The sequence below is a fragment of the Enhydra lutris genome, unplaced genomic scaffold (assembly GCF_002288905.1).
Source record: "Enhydra lutris kenyoni isolate GAN:26980312 unplaced genomic scaffold, ASM228890v2 scaffoldscaffold3, whole genome shotgun sequence".
In the NCBI taxonomy this organism is placed as follows: Eukaryota; Metazoa; Chordata; class Mammalia; order Carnivora; family Mustelidae; genus Enhydra; species Enhydra lutris.
In genome coordinates, this window is record NW_019154087.1 from 31,812,910 (window position 1) to 31,828,983 (window position 16,074).

General features: G+C 36.8%; 1 protein-coding gene and 1 pseudogene across 1 annotated transcript in view; both read left to right on the plus strand.

Annotated features, from left to right (window-relative positions):
• LOC111155787 overlaps positions 1–11,025 on the plus strand; it is a 164,085-nt pseudogene extending 153,060 nt beyond the window's left edge.
• Positions 1–16,074, plus strand: part of LOC111153773 (sperm tail PG-rich repeat containing 2) — a 596,073-nt gene that overhangs the window by 529,665 nt on the left and 50,334 nt on the right. The window lies entirely within an intron of this gene.

Below are 16,074 nucleotides of genomic sequence, written 5' to 3' on the forward strand. Positions count from 1 at the left end.
CATAAAATAGACTCTTAACTATAGAGAACAAACAGGGTTTCTGGAAGGGAGATAGTTGGAGCAATGGACTAAAAGGGAGATGGATATTAAGGTAGGCACTGGGTACTGTATGTTAGTGGTGAATCACTGAATTATGTACCTGAAACTAATATTATACTATATGTTAACTAACTGGAATTTAAGTAAAAATTTGAAATTATAAAAAAAAGAATACCCTTTATATACCCTTCCCAATTTCCCAATGACTCTTTTTTTAAGTTGATTTATAGGCATTATTTGGATATTTTAGATAGTACCCACTTTCTTGTTATGCATTTACAAATATTTTCTTGTCTGTTCTTAATTTTTTTTTTCTTGTGTCTCATAGTGTCTCATGGTCACATCACCCATTTTGCTTGTTGATTTATCAACTTCTTTCAATACAGTTAAACATTATGGCCTAAATGGTTGCTCCTTTTTGTTAACAAATTACTTGGATTTTTATGTGTGCATCCTAGTGTATTGTTAATTTTAATGAATTTGCAGAGGTTATTTACAGATAATGTACGTATTTCTGTTTGTTGAGGCAAAAGCTTCTTTCTTCTTTTTATCTCCATCTCTACTTCTCACTCTGCCCCTGCTTTTAACTCTTTTCTGGATAATCATCTCCCTTCTCCTCCCACCAACCCCAAAGCCCTGCTGTGAGTGTATGTGTATGTTAACAATGTAAGGGCCTCATCAATTAGATTAAGTCCATTTATTGTGATAACTCATTAAATTTACTCAAAATTTCCTTTCACTGTCTCTTAATGTAGAAAGACTTTATATGCTCATTAACTCTCTTAACTGTTATCATCAATTTCTTTCCAAATGTGTTTCAGTTTTTACCCAATTTGGGGAGATAATGTAATCTCCAGCTATGATGGTAGAATTTTACATTTCTCCTTGCATTTCTAACATTCTTTTTCCTGATGCATATATTTTGAAACACTATTATTGTTAGGTTGATCTAATTTAATATATTTTACATTTGTTGATTTAGCCTTTTATAAAAAGGAACTGTAATTTTTTAAATTTAATGCCTACTGCCTTGAAATTTATCTATTAATATTGTCATTTCTACTTCTTTTATATTATCTTACCTCCTTCTTCTCATTTTTTGTGGTTTATTTTTAAGGGTGCCTCATGCAAACAGTCTTTATCTGAATTATTTCTTAACACAATATGAAATGTATATATTAGGAAAGTCTATGTTAACAAATAATTTCCATATTTCATTGGCTTAAAAAACCCACCATTTTTATCTGGTACATTGTTAGATGTCCATACCAGGTTAGTAGGAGGCCTCTTCTCATTGAAAATGTAGAGGAACCAAACTGAAATGACCCACTGCCTCATTGCCAGTCACTGTGCCGGAGAGAAAATAATGCTCTGGGTGGTCTTACATCATCCATTAAATGCTCAGTAAACATCCCTTCTGTTTAAAACGCATGACAAGAACTAATTATATGACTCTATTAAACCAAAGCGGGGATCAAGGGGGAAGGTAATGAAATCCTACTTTGTGTTTGAGAAGCAGAGAACTGGAAGTATTAGGTTAGCCACATAGTGGTGTCTACCAGAGAATGTCTCTGCTTTGTTTCAAAAACTTGACGCCTGGGTGGCTCAGTCAGTTAGGCATCAGATTCTTGATTTTAGTTTAGATCATGATCTCAGTGTTGTGTGATCTGTTCAGCAAGCTCCAAGTCTGCTTGAGAGTCTCTCTCTTCCTCTCCCTCTGCCTCTCCCCTTGCTCTGTACTCTTTCAAATAAATAAATTAATTAATAAACAAACATATAACAAAAACTTAGCTCATTCACCGTGGTGGTGAGTCATATTTTTGACACTGCTCCTGTAACCTTATTTTATGTTTACTATTGAGTATATTTTTTTATAATTTGTTTTTACCTTTCTACCTCCAATTTGATTGATTAAATTGGGTTTGATACTAACAGTGATGCTAATCACTACTGGCAAAAGTAGGTTGAAAATTCTAGATTTTCCTACTCACAAACAGGCAGTAATATGTAATCCAAGTTTTTGTTATCACAATTTCTTATTAATAGGGAGTTTTTAAACACTGTAGTATAAATTAGAATTTCCATTTTTTTGAATTTAAGTTCATATTTACTAGGCCTAAGGATCATATGTAGGAGAAGGAGTTGGCTAAACATGCTTTAAATTTATACTTATCCAAAAAAAATATGTAATTTAAGAGGAGATGAGTTGTTCAGAGCTATAATTTTGTATAGAAAAATTATAACTGGTTTAGAAATCCTAGTATTTAACCTAATATTTTAACTTATTTACTGTCAAATATGAAATTGGTTAAACTAATCTAAAGAAGAGGTGGATTACCTAGAGAAGCCCAAGTTAGTAACTCCAGAGGTTTTAAAATGTGGCACTACTGGGGCGCCTGGGTGGCTCAGTGGGTTAAAGCCTCTGCCTTCGGCTCAGGTCATAATCCCAGGGTCCTGGGAACGAGCCCCGCATTGGGCTCTCTGCTTAGCGGGGAGCCTGCTTCCTCCTCTCTCTCTGCCTACTTTTGATTTCCGTCTGTCAAAAAAAAAAAAAAGAAAAATCTTAAAATGTGGCACTACTTTAGTAAATAAATCTACCACTACCCAGGGCCTGAGTTTCACCTGCTTTATTTCACTAAGTTTATTTTCTAGTATGCCCATGGCAGATCAGGTTCAAGGACAGACTCATGTTAACCAAGCTCAGGAGACAGGTATGGAAAATTCAAATATCAATTTACAGTAAGAGCTATAACTGCTAAAGGTACTAAATAAGGAAAGCTGCATGGGAAGCCTAATTATAATCAAGGTGCCAGTCTATAAATTTTCAATAAGAAATACCACTATCTAGGAGGACAGATACTTGAGTCTCATATTTAGCACATTTTCTCCTTAGGTCCCATGTGAGGAACTACATTATAAAAATCAAAAGATGGTTTGGTGAGCATATAATCAGAAGAAGGCAAGTTAGTTATGTGATTTGAAGTTTGATAAGCCTCAAATTAAGATGCTTCTTGAGAACCATGAGAGTGTCTTATTCAATTTTGTAATCTGATTGTGTGGAACATGCTAGAGATTTTAAAAAGTCTGTTGAATGAATCAACACTCTATACAGGAAAACATAGATATTTTAGATGCTAAAAAGTATTTTATTTGTTGTATTGAACATATTGTCTTAAAAGCATTGTTAACAATGATAGTAAGGGGAAAACATCTGTAAAAATAGTAGCTAATCAACTTTCTATAAAACTTCTTCAAAATGAACATAAATATCTAAGGTTGGACTGCCCATTGCATGACTTTAGGGGTACCATTTAGTTGGAATACAGTGTGCCCCCTGGAGTTTCACGATATAGTAAAACTGACCTGTAGTCAGGTTACTTTTACATTTAGAGATGAGGAATAAGAAAGGTAAAGTGGATTTTTCAAAATTTGTGCAACTATTATAGACTAGGTGCTGAAATTACATATTCATAATAAATAACTCATTATTAAAACAATATCAGTGCACAGTTTTAATGCACAGTTACTGAAGTAATACTATCGAGAACCCAGGATCTTTGCACCAATACAATCTGTCTTTCTCAAACTATATCCCCTGTATCTGTATCTCTCTTTGTTTTTTTGGTTGCTGTTGTTGTAATTGCCCTTTCTTTTCAACTACAATTTCAATAACTATTATCCCCAAAATGATCTTCCATTGAGGGCTTTCAGCTTCTATCTTCTGGATTAGATAAATTAAGTATCCTGAAGATAACATATTTGCTGATGCTGTTCATTGTAGAGGTGATAGTGAACAAAAAGTGCCTGAAAGTAATCATTTCAAAAAACATGAAGAATGCTGCTTGAGAAAAGGTGAGTCATTAAAAATACTTCCAAGGATATTCCAGAATGTGACAAACGAAAAGTAAAATGAAAAAAGTTTTAGGCCCTTTGCATTTCTTTGGGTTCGGCCTGAGCACATGCTTTGACATCTGGTTAGATTTGAGTATGCTCTTATTTTATTCAGCTATTGGAGGCTGAAGATCCAATTCAGATTACCTAAATGAAAGATCATATATCTGTCATATACCACCATTTGTGACTGACATTTTGTGCTTGCAGTTCAGACATCTATTTTTTTAGCTCTGTTCAAAAAGAGAAGCCCTGGGGCGCCTGGGTGACTCAGTCAATTGAGCTTCAGAGTCTTGATTTCCCCTCTTTCCCCTTGGGTCATGATGGAGGAATTGTGAGATCCCCTCCCACCCGCTCAGTAGGGAGTCTGTTTGATTTTCTCTCCCTCTGCCACCACCCCCAGCTCGTGCGCTCTTGCTCATTCTCTCTCCTTCTCTCTCTCTCGGTTTTTCTTTTGGCATTAGACTACAGCTGGTCCCCAACTTGGGATGATTAGACTTAGGATTTTTTTTTTTTTTTAGAATACTTTTTTTTGTTTGTTTGTTTGTTTGTTTTTTGTTTTTGCAGTTTTTTTTTTAATTTTTTTTTTTCATAGTCATAAAGCTTTATTCACTACCATGGCAAAAATATATATAAGGCAATAAAACTATTAGAAAAGCTCATGATAATTTAATAGATTTTTTTTTTATTTAAGTTTTATTTTTTTAAAACATATAATATCTTTTTATCCCCAGGGGTACAGGTCTGTGAATCGCCAGGTTTACACACTTCACAGCACTCACCATAGCACATACCCTCCCCAATGTCCATAATCCCACCCCCCCAACCCCCTCCCCCCATTAACCCTCAGTTTGTTTTGTGAGATTAAGAGTCACTTATGGTTTGTCTCCCTCCCAATCCCATCTTGTTTCATTTATTCTTCTCCTACACCCTTAACCCCCCATGTTGCATCTCCTCTCCCTCATATCAGGGAGATCATATGATAGTTGTCTTTCTCCGATTGACTTATTTCGCTAAGCATGATACCCTCTAGTTCCATCCACGTCGTCGCAAATGGCAAGATTTCATTTCTTTTGATGGCTGCATAGTATTCCATTGTGTATATATACCACATCTTCTTTATCCATTCGTCTGTTGATGGACATCTAGGTTCTTTCCATAGTTTGGCTATTGTAGACATTGCTGCTATAAACATTCGGGTGCACGTGCCCCTTCGGATCACTACGTTTGTATCTTTAGGGTAAATACCCAGCAGTGCAATTGCTGGGTCATAGGGTAGTTCTATTTTCAACATTTTGAGGAACCTCCATGCTGTTTTCCAGAGTGGTTGCACCAGCTTGCATTCCCACCAACAGTGTAGGAGGGTTCCCCTTTCTCCACATCCTCGCCAGCATCTGTCATTTCCTGACTTGTTAATTTTAGCCATTCTGACTGGTGTGAGGTGGTATCTCATTGTGGTTTTGATTTGTATTTCCCTGATGCCGAGTGATGTGGAGCACTTTTTCATGTGTCTGTTGGCCATCTGGATGTCTTCTTTGCAGAAATGTCTGTTCATGTCCTCTGCCCATTTCTTGATTGGATTATTTGTTCTTTGGGTGTTGAGTTTGCTAAGTTCTTTATAGATTTTGGACACTAGCCCTTTATCCGATATGTCATTTGCAAATATCTTCTCCCATTCTGTCAGTTGTCTTTTGGTTTTGTTAACTGTTTCCTTTGCTGTGCAAAAGCTTTTGATCTTGATGAAATCCCAATAGTTCATTTTTGCCCTTGCTTCCCTTGCCTTTGGCGATGTTCCTAGGAAGATGTTGCTGCGGCTGAGGTCGAAGAGGTTGCTGCCTGTGTTCTCCTCAAGGATTTTGATGGATTCCTTTCTCACATTGAGGTCCTTCATCCATTTTGAGTCTATTTTCGTGTGTGGTGTAAGGAAATGATCCAATTTCATTTTTCTGCATGTGGCTGTCCAATTTTCCCAACACCATTTGTTGAAGAGGCTGTCTTTTTTCCATTGGATATTCTTTCCTGCTTTGTCGAAGATTAGTTGACCATAGAGTTGAGGGTCTATTTCTGGGCTCTCTATTCTGTTCCATTGATCTATGTGTCTGTTTTTGTGCCAGTACCATGCTGTCTTGATGACGACAGCTTTGTAATAGAGCTTGAAGTCCGGAATTGTGATGCCACCGACTTTGGCTTTCTTTTTCAATATTCCTTTGGCTATTCGAGGTCTTTTCTGGTTCCATATAAATTTTAGGATTATTTGTTCCATTTATTTGAAAAAAATGGATGGTACTTTGATAGGAATTGCATTAAATGTGTAGATTGCTTTCGGTAGCATAGACATTTCCACAATATTTATTCTTCCAATCCAGGAGCATGGAACATTTTTCCATTTCTTTGTGTCTTCCTCAATTTCTTTCATGAGTACTTTATAGTTTTCTGTGTATAGATTCTTAGTCTCTTTGGTTAGATTTATTCCTAGGTATCTTATAGTTTTGGGTGCAATTGTAAATGGGATTGACTCCTTAATTTCTCTTTCTTCTGTCTTGTTGTTGGTGTAGAGAAATGCAACTGATTTCTGGGCATTGATTTTATATCCTGACACTTTACTGAATTCCTGTACAAGTTCTAGCAGTTTTGGAGTGGAGTCTTTTGGGTTTTCCACATATAGTATCATATCATCTGCGAAGAGTGATAGTTTGACTTCTTCTTTGCCAATTTGGATGCCTTTAATTTCCTTTTGTTGTCTGATTGCTGAGGCTAGGACTTCTAGTACTATGTTGAATAGCAGTGGTGATAACGGACATCCCTGTCGTGTTCCTGACCTTAGCGGAAAAGCTTTCAGTTTTTCTCCATTGAGAATGATATTTGCGGTGGGTTTTTCATAGATGGCTTTGATAATATTGAGGTATGTGCCTTCTATCCCTACACTTTGAAAAGTTTTGATCAGGAAGGGATGCTGTACTTTGTCAAATGCTTTTTCAGCATCTATGGAGAGTATCATATGGTTCTTGTTCTTTCTTTTATTAATGTGTTGTATCACATTGATTGATTTGCGGATGTTGAACCAACCTTGCAGCCCTGGAATAAATCCCACTTGGTCGTGGTGAATAATCCTTTTAATGTACTGTTGAATCCTATTGGCTAGTATTTAGGCGAGAATTTTTGCATCTGTGTTCATCAAGGATATTGGTCTGTAGTTCTCTTTTTTGATGGGATCCTTGTCTGGTTTTGGGATCAAGGTGATGCTGGCCTCATAAAATGAGTTTGGAAGTTTTCCTTCCATTTCTATTTTTTGGAACAGTTTCAGGAGAATAGGAATTAGTTCTTCTTTAAATGTTTGGTAGAATTCCCCCGGGAAGCCATCTGGCCCTGGGCTTTTGTTTGTTTGGAGATTTTTGATGACTGTTTCAATCTCCTTACTGGTTATGGGTCTGTTCAGGCTTTCTATTTCTTCCTGGTTCAGTTGTGGTAGTTTATATGTCTCTAGGAATGCATCCATTTCTTCCAGATTGTCAAATTTGTTGGCGTAGAGTTGCTCATAGTATGTTCTTATAATTGTCTGTATTTCTTTGGTGTTCGTTGTGATCTCTCCTCTTTCATTCATGATTTTATTTATTTGGGTCCTTTCTCTTTTCTTTTTGATAAGTCTGGCCAGGGGTTTATCGATCTTATTAATTCTTTCAAAGAACCAGCTCCTAGTTTCGTTGATTTGTTCTATTGTTTTTTTGGTTTCTATTTCATTGATTTCTGCTCTGATCTTTATGATTTCTCTTCTCCTGACTTAGGATTTTTGACTTCATGATGGTGCAAAAGTGGTACGCTCTCAGTAGAAACCATACTTCATATTTTGAATTTAGATCTTTTCCCAGGCTAGTGATATGCCCATGGATACTTCCTCGTGAGGCCTGGCAGTGGCAGACGCCAGGGCTTCCAGCTGGGCACGTGATCCTGAGGGTCAACAACTGATACACTCACAACCATTTTGAACCCATACAACCGTTATGTTTTTCACTTCCAGTACAGTAGTCAGTATATTACATGAGGTAGTCAACCCTTTATTATAAAACAGGTTTTGTGGGGCGCCTGGGTGGCTCAGTGGGTTAAAGCCTCTGCCTTCAGCTCAGATCATGATTCCAGGGTCCTGGAATCAAGCCTGCTTCCCCCTCTTTCTCTGCCTGCCTTACTTGTGATCTTTGTCAAATAAATAAATAAATAAAATCTTTAAAATAAATAAATAAATAAAACAGGCTTTGTGTTACATGATTTTGCCCAACTCTAGATTAACTGTAAGTGTTCTGAGCAGGTTTTGGCAGATCATCAGCTATGATGTAGGTTAAGTATATTAAATACATTTTTTATTTACAGCATTTTTAGCTTATGATGGTTTGTAGGGACATAATCGTAAATGGAGGGAGATCTGTATTAATAAAGCAAAAATATTTTCTTTAAATAAAACCTCAAACATGTTTTTTTTCTTTCTGTGCATTTTAACAATCCCCTAGGAAATTTCATATAAGCACTTTCATTTTTAAGCTGGTGCATTGTATATGATTTTGGCTGTTTTCATATATTTCAAATAGCAGTATAGATTGATAAAAATAACATCCAGACTTTAAGTTCCTAGAGAATAGAAAGTTTAGCAACAACAACAAAAAAAAACCAACTATTTTTTTTTCTACTGAATATAATAATTGGTTATATGGAACATAGCTTAGAATTTAAAAACTATAAGAGATATTATTTGCTCACATTATTTCTCGTGGGTGCTTTTTAAATTTTTCTCATTATTTTTAAAGATGTTTATTTTCCCCCACATTCTTTCCCCTCCTCAAGTTCTATAAACCTTATTTAAATGCTGAAGTGTGAGTTTGATATCAAAACCAGAATCCATTGAGTATAAACTGTAGATGGGTTTTAGTTATGTTTAATAAGAATCTTAAAGAAGTTAATATTCTTTTCCTATATAATCCAAATTCTAAGATACATTTTAATTATTTTTATTAACATATAATGTATTATTTGCCCCACGGGTACAGGTCTGTGAATCATTAGGCTTACGCATTTCCCAGCACTCACCATAGCACATACCCTCCCCAATGTCCATAACCCAACCACCCTCTCCCTACCCCTCCACCCCAGCAACCCTCAGTTTGTTTGTGAGATTAAGAGTCTCTTATGGTTTGTCTTCCTCCCCATCCCATCTTGTTTCATTTTTTCCTTCCCTACCCCCCACAACCCCCCACCCTGCCTCTCAAATTCCTCATATTAGAGAGATTGTATGATAATTGTCTTTCTTTGACTTATTTCGCTCAGCATAACAATCCATTGTGTATATATATGGAATACGATGCAGCCATCAAAAGAAATGAATTCTTGCCATTTGCAATGACGTGGATGGAACTAGAGGGTATATATATATATATATATATATATATATATATACACACACCACATCTTCTTTGTCCATTCATTATTGATGGACATCTAGGTTCTTTCCATAGTTTGGATATTGTGGACTATGAACATTCGGGTGCACATGCCCCTTCGGATCACTATATTTGTATCTTTAGGGTAAATACCCAGTAGTGTGATTGCTGGGTTGTAGGGTAGCTCTATTTTCAACTTTCTGAGGAACCTCCATCTAGGATACATTTTAAGGAAGTAACCAGAAAATAGGGGAAAAGTACACAGAAACATTCCTCATATGATTTTATATAGTTGTGAATATTTTTGAAAATATATAAATATTCAATTAAGTTGAGACAATTGCACACACTGTGATTTGCATATGGTGGATTGGCTTATTAAAAGGTTGTTTATTGGGGTGCCTGGGTGGCTAAGTCAGTTAAGTGTCTGCTTTCCACTCAGGTCATGATCCTGGGTCCTCAGATCTATTCCCACATCAGCTCCTTGCTCAGCTGGGAGCCTGCCTCTCCCTCTGCCTGCCCTTTCCCCTGCTCTCTCTCTGACAAATAAATGACAATCTTAAAAAAAAAAAAAAAAAAAGTTGTTTGTTGAATACTTAAACATAGGGAGATATTTGTGTTGCAATATAAAGTACGGAAAACAGAATTATAAGTTGCATTTTAATTTTTTTTTAAGATTTTATTTATTTGACAGACAGAGATCACAAGTAGGCAGTGAGGCATGTGGGGTGGGGGGAGAAGGCTCCCTGCAGAGCAGAGAGCCCGATTCGGGGCTCGATCCCAGGATCCTGAGATCATGACCTGAGCTAAAGGTAGAGGCTTAACCAACTGAGCCACCCAGGTGCCCTTGCATTTTAATTTTTAAAACCATGCATGCTAAAAGCTTATAAAAATACACAGGAATATTGACAATTATGATTAGGTAGGTGGTACATTTTGAAATATGCTTTCTATTTTCTTGCTGCTCTAATTGTTTTCAAATAAGCATTTTTTTTAAAGTGAGCATTACTGACAAATAATAGAGTCTCCTCATTTGAAACAAATCTAAATTATTCATGAATATATTATCTATAACTCCTTTTCATAACATCTGGCTATTGCTGTGGTATAAATACTTCCACCCTGGCTGATTGTAAACAAATACTTGGTGGAAATTCCAAAACTTTAACAGTTGTTCTGTGAGCTGATATGAGCCAGTCTAACATTCAGGGATCTGATTAATTATTCTGAAAACGAGATATGTAAAATGAAAGAAGAGGTGAGGCAATGAGAGCAGAGGTGGGGGAAGGGTAACTGCAGGGAGCAAGTGTCCCGCCTCCTCTCCACCGACTGGCTCCACAGCCAATTGCTGCGTAACAAAGTCAACTTGAAACTGTTTGGGAAATGCAAGAATTCAGATGACCATGGGCACAATTATGAAGATCAGTCCTGTTACAGGAATGGTTAGGAATATGACTGACCTCAAAGAGTTTATGGAGGAGGGCTATTGAAACTCCTTAATCATAAGAATCTGGATCTGGATGTGCCATACTTTGCAGATGTTGTAAGTACCTCAGAAACTATAGCTGTATGTATCTGGGAAAACCTCCAGAAATTTCTTCCCCTGGGAGTTCTCTATAAAGTAAAAGTATGTGAAACTGACAATAATATTGTAGTCTATAAAGGTGAATAGCTTTTAGGAGTTAATACTGCGGAAAGATTAATTTCTTTCCATATTTGTAAAAGGTTTTTACCCGTTGGACTATTAAGAAGTCATCACATAATTGTTATACCTCCATATTGTATTCTGGAGTGCCTGATTTATTGAAATCATTGTGTGTTAAGACCTGCTGTGAATTCAAATATATTTTAAAACCAAACTTATAAAACATCATATCATTCAGATAATCTTCTATCTGTAGCTTAAAAATCACTTCTTTTTCAGTTAAAAAACAAATAAAAATAAAAATAAAATGAAAGAAGAATATTTATAATCTTTTGTAGTTGAATTATCCCCTGGGTAACCAAATGGCTAGTAAAAACATCTCCTTATAAATAATTATTCCAGCTATAAATGAATATTCAGTGATTGAATTAACTAACACAATTTTTCTTTTTTTAATTTAATTTTATTTAAGTTCAGTTAACATATAGCGTATAATTAGTTTTGGAGGTAGAATTCAGTGATTCGTCAGTTGCATAAAACATCCAGTGCTAACGAAACTTTTCTGTACTCAGTGAATTCTTGCATCTAGACTTCCAGTATCAATGGCCGGGGTGGGGGAGTGGTGCCGTTCACACCAGTGAGTAACATAGACATGGTCCCTGCTGTTAATTGTGTGGTGGGGGAGAAAACAGCCATTAAAGAAATGTTTTTAATTGTGTTTCAAATTAATCTGCATGTAGTGACCCCCTCCCTAAATAACACATTTTACCATTCCTCCCACTAATTCTATTGCTAGTGCTATTTTTCTTTGTCAGAGTTTACATTATAGACTGTCCTACAACCCCAACTTTTCTAGATTGTTTTCCCTAGTTCCCTAAAAAAATTCAATATTTACCACCATCCCTTTATTAACCATGTTTACATCATTAAAAAACTTTTTTTGAATTCTCAATTTTTGAGTCATCTTTTGGTTGTCTGGATTTGAATCCTGTATAGCTAATATTTTAACCATTCATGAACTCATGGGCACTCACGTGTTGTCTCATGTATCTGAATGTTTGACATTTGCCTTTAGATCCAAAGGTAACTTTCTGATCTTCACTCACCCATTCTTTTCTCATCAGAGATTTCAGACACTGTTTCTCTGTATTCTGGCTATTAAATGTTGCTTGATGAAATTTGAGGCAAACTTGATTTTTTTTTCTTCTTGAAGTTGACTTGCATTTTCTGCTTCTATGCCTAAGTAATTCTTTATCACGGACACAGAATAGTTTAATCAGAAATTTGTCATTTGCTAATGTTCTATTAAATTTATTTCTGTTATATAGTATGGTATCTTTAGATTCCTTTCTTTCTTCGTGTCAGAGAATATGGTCATATATATATATATTATATATATATAAATATATATGTATATTTCTTTAAAAATTAAGAAATATTTTATATATCTATATAAAATATTTCTTAATTTTTTCTTCCATTTACCAGATTTCCAATAAGTATTTTTTGTGTATTTGATCATCTCAGTGTGCCTACTTGCCATCATCTCTCAATGAAAATCTTTATTATGTTTCTATTTTCTCTTTTTTTAAATAAATACCTGAAATATTTTCTTTTTTAAGGTTTTATTTATTTATTTGAGAGAGAGGGAGATCGATCATGGACCAGGAGGAGAGGCAGAGGCAGAGGGAGAAGCAAACTCCCCGCTGAGCAGGGAGCCTGATGCGGGGCTCAATCCCAGGACCCTGAGATCATGACCTAAGCCCAAAGTAGATGCTTAACCCACTGAGCCACTGAGGAACCCCTCAAATATTTTCTTTATGTCACTTATTTGACTTTTTATCATGTTTATTCTGACTCTTGCTATTTCTAATCTATACATTCAATTTCAATATTTTGTCTCTCAATTTCCTTAGCCGTGAAATCTTATGTTTCAACTTGTTTTGTTGTCTTTCATGTTATCTGTGTGGTCCATTTCAACTCCTAATTTCTCTAAATTCTTTTATATCTCAAAATGTTCTTGAGAGTAGGCCTTGGATTATGTTTCATGTAAATTCTTTGTGCTATTCTGCATGTGATGTTTCATTCTTTGTTTGTTTTTGTCTTTTGCTTCTCCCCCACCTCGAACATTTTATTCTTTTCTTTTTTCCCTATTATGGTATGGTTGAATAGTTTACATATGCTATGCACCTTCAGATTTTAAAAAATCTTAAAATGGGCAGCTTTGTTCAGATCTTATTATTTGCTCTGATTTATGTGACTGAATTATTCTTGACACATTTTCCACTTTGAAAGACTATTTTCTCTGTTACTATATTTAAAGACTAAATACTGTGATCTACACACTTTCTCCCCTTGCAAATTTGGTAGTGTTAGTGAGTGTTTTTTTGTGCCTCTCTAAGGCCTCCTCCCTCACTGTGTGCTAAACCATGTTTCCTCTTATGCAAAGACATCTCTTCAGCAATTCTCCTCCTCCCCTTCTTCCCCTTTTCCTTCTAGATCACCCCAGCAGCAAACAAACTTATATACCACATTTTAAAAAATGTTTCTTTAACCCCTCATCCCCTCCAGTCACTGTTAGTCTCCATTTACTGCCAACGTTCTTATAGTTTCTATACTCATTTCACCCAACTTCTTTCCTCTTACTTTTCCTTGAACCTTACAGACTTTCACTCTCTACATTTGCACAGAAACCACTCTTCTCATGACCAACAGTAACTACCATGTGGCTAAGCCCAATGGTGAGTTCTTAGTCCTCATTTTACCTATTAACAGCAATTACCATAGCACTTGACAACCTTCCTTGAAACTTCTATGCATGACATCCAGGATATCAACCCTACTTTATTTGCCATATATGTTTAATTTCCTTTTCTGGTTCCTTCTGATTTCCCTTATTGGAGTTCTTTTTGGCTCTGGTTTTTTAATTTCCTCTTCTCTTTTCACAACCTTGGCATTAGCTTTAAATACTCTATGTCAATAAAGTTCCATGTTTTACCTCCAGTTAGGGTGTCTGTCTGTCTTTCTTTCTTTCTTTTTTTTTTTTTTTTTATAAGATCTACTTTTTATTACTTTTATGGATAGAAAATTCAACAGTGTGCACTTAGCTCAGTTTGGTGGCCAGTTCTTGAAAGTTTGCCCTTTCCAGTTTGGCAGTGTGAGCCACCGACATTGGACCCAGGATGTTGCCTCCACAGTGACAGCTGATCTCATCATACCTGTCACTGTAGTTGGTTCTGATAGCTTCCACCCCCTTAGCCAGAGTTCCTTGTCTTCCAAGTTACCCTGTGTGAAGATAACAGTGGTGCAAGTCTTCCCGTGGACCAGATCACCCAGCCTGGCCTTCCCCTTGATAATGCAGGAGGGGAACCCCCATCTTACAAAACAGAGTGGGCAGGAAGACAACTAGCCCAATGGGACCCACGCCATGTGCAATCAGTATCAGCTGAGTCTTCTTGTTTTCCACCAACGTGATGACAGTATTAACCCCAACCTGAAAGACAGGTGACCTCTTGGTGGGGAGTTCTCCTTTGCCAGCAGCAGCTTTCTTCTCAGCCCAGGCTTCTCAGCCCAGAGAACCAGTCTCTGCTTCTTCTCTTGCTGTCTCTGGTCCGTATCTGTGGGCCAACCTAAGCAGCTGAGCAACTGTTTGGTGGTCCAAGGCGTGGGTGAACTGGTTAAACCCAGGAGGTACTAAATAGCAGCTGGATATAGGGGGATATTTGGCAGAGTGGGTGAGGTCCCTTTTGGGATGGATGTCCTGTCTGATGCCAAAATTTTGGGGCCTTTTCTAACTAAATTTTAAACCTCAAATCCCCATTTGGATTTCTAATGGGCATTTCCTAATTTCCATATCCAAAACCAAACTTCTGGTTTGACTCATCTCTTTCACATCATCATATACTCAGTCAGAAAATTCTATTGGCTCTACTTTCCTAATATGTCCAAATTTCAACCTCTTTTCATAATCTCTGCTGCTACCACTGTCATCATCTTTTCTCTGAATTATTGTTAAAAACCTCCTAATGGGTCTCCTTGCTTCTACACATGCTCTTCCTAATGTCTGTTCTCAGGACAATAGCCAGAATGTGCCAATTAAATTATAAATTAGATTAAGTTTCTCCTCTGTTTGCAACACTCAATGGCTTCTCTTCTCATTCCATGTAGAAGCCAAAATACATACAATGGTGTTTAAGGCTTTATGCCATATGCCTGCCTCCTCCTCCAACCCAATTACTCTTTTTTTTTTTCAAGATTTTATTTATTTGAGTCAGAGACATAGAGAAAGAGAGAAAATGAGAGAGAGAGAACACAAGCAGAGGGAGAAGCAGGCTCCCTGCTGAGCAAGGACTGCACTCTCCCCCACCCCACCACCCTGCCTGATTCCAGGGCCCTGGGATCATGACTTGAGCTGAACACAGACACTTGAGCCACCCAGGTACCCCACCCAATTACTCTTTTTTCTCAGCTTCTAACCTCCACCAGGCTTGCTCCATGGAAATAACACTGTCCAGCTGGGTTGTTTCCCATACTTGCCTTTGCACTTCCTGTGTGTGCTGCTTGGAATCTCACCTTCACCTGTGCCCATGGTTCATTCCCTAACCTTCTTCTAGTCTTTGCTCATTTGTCATCTTGTTTCTCTTCTCTCCTTTAATTTTCCACTCCATTTATTGTATTCTAATAAGCTGTAAACTTATTTGGATTTTATTTGTTTTAAAAAGTTGTTTCTAGGGGTGCCTGAGTGGCTCAGTCGATTAAGTATCCAACTCTTGGTATCAGTTCAAGTCATGATCTCAGGGTACTGCTCAGTGTGGAGTCTGCTTGTCCCTCTCCCTCTCCTCCTCTCCCACTTGCTCTCTTGCTATCTCTTATAAATAGAAATAAAATCTTTAAATAAATAAATAAATAAAAGGCTGTTTCTATTATAAACTCTGTCAAACTAGATATTTTTGTCTAATTTGTTTATTACCATTTCTTCACTGCCTAGAACAGCGCCAGATACATCATGGATTCTCCATAAAGAATGGTCAAATGGGGACGCCTGGGTGGCTCAGTCAGTTAAGCAGCTGCCTTCGG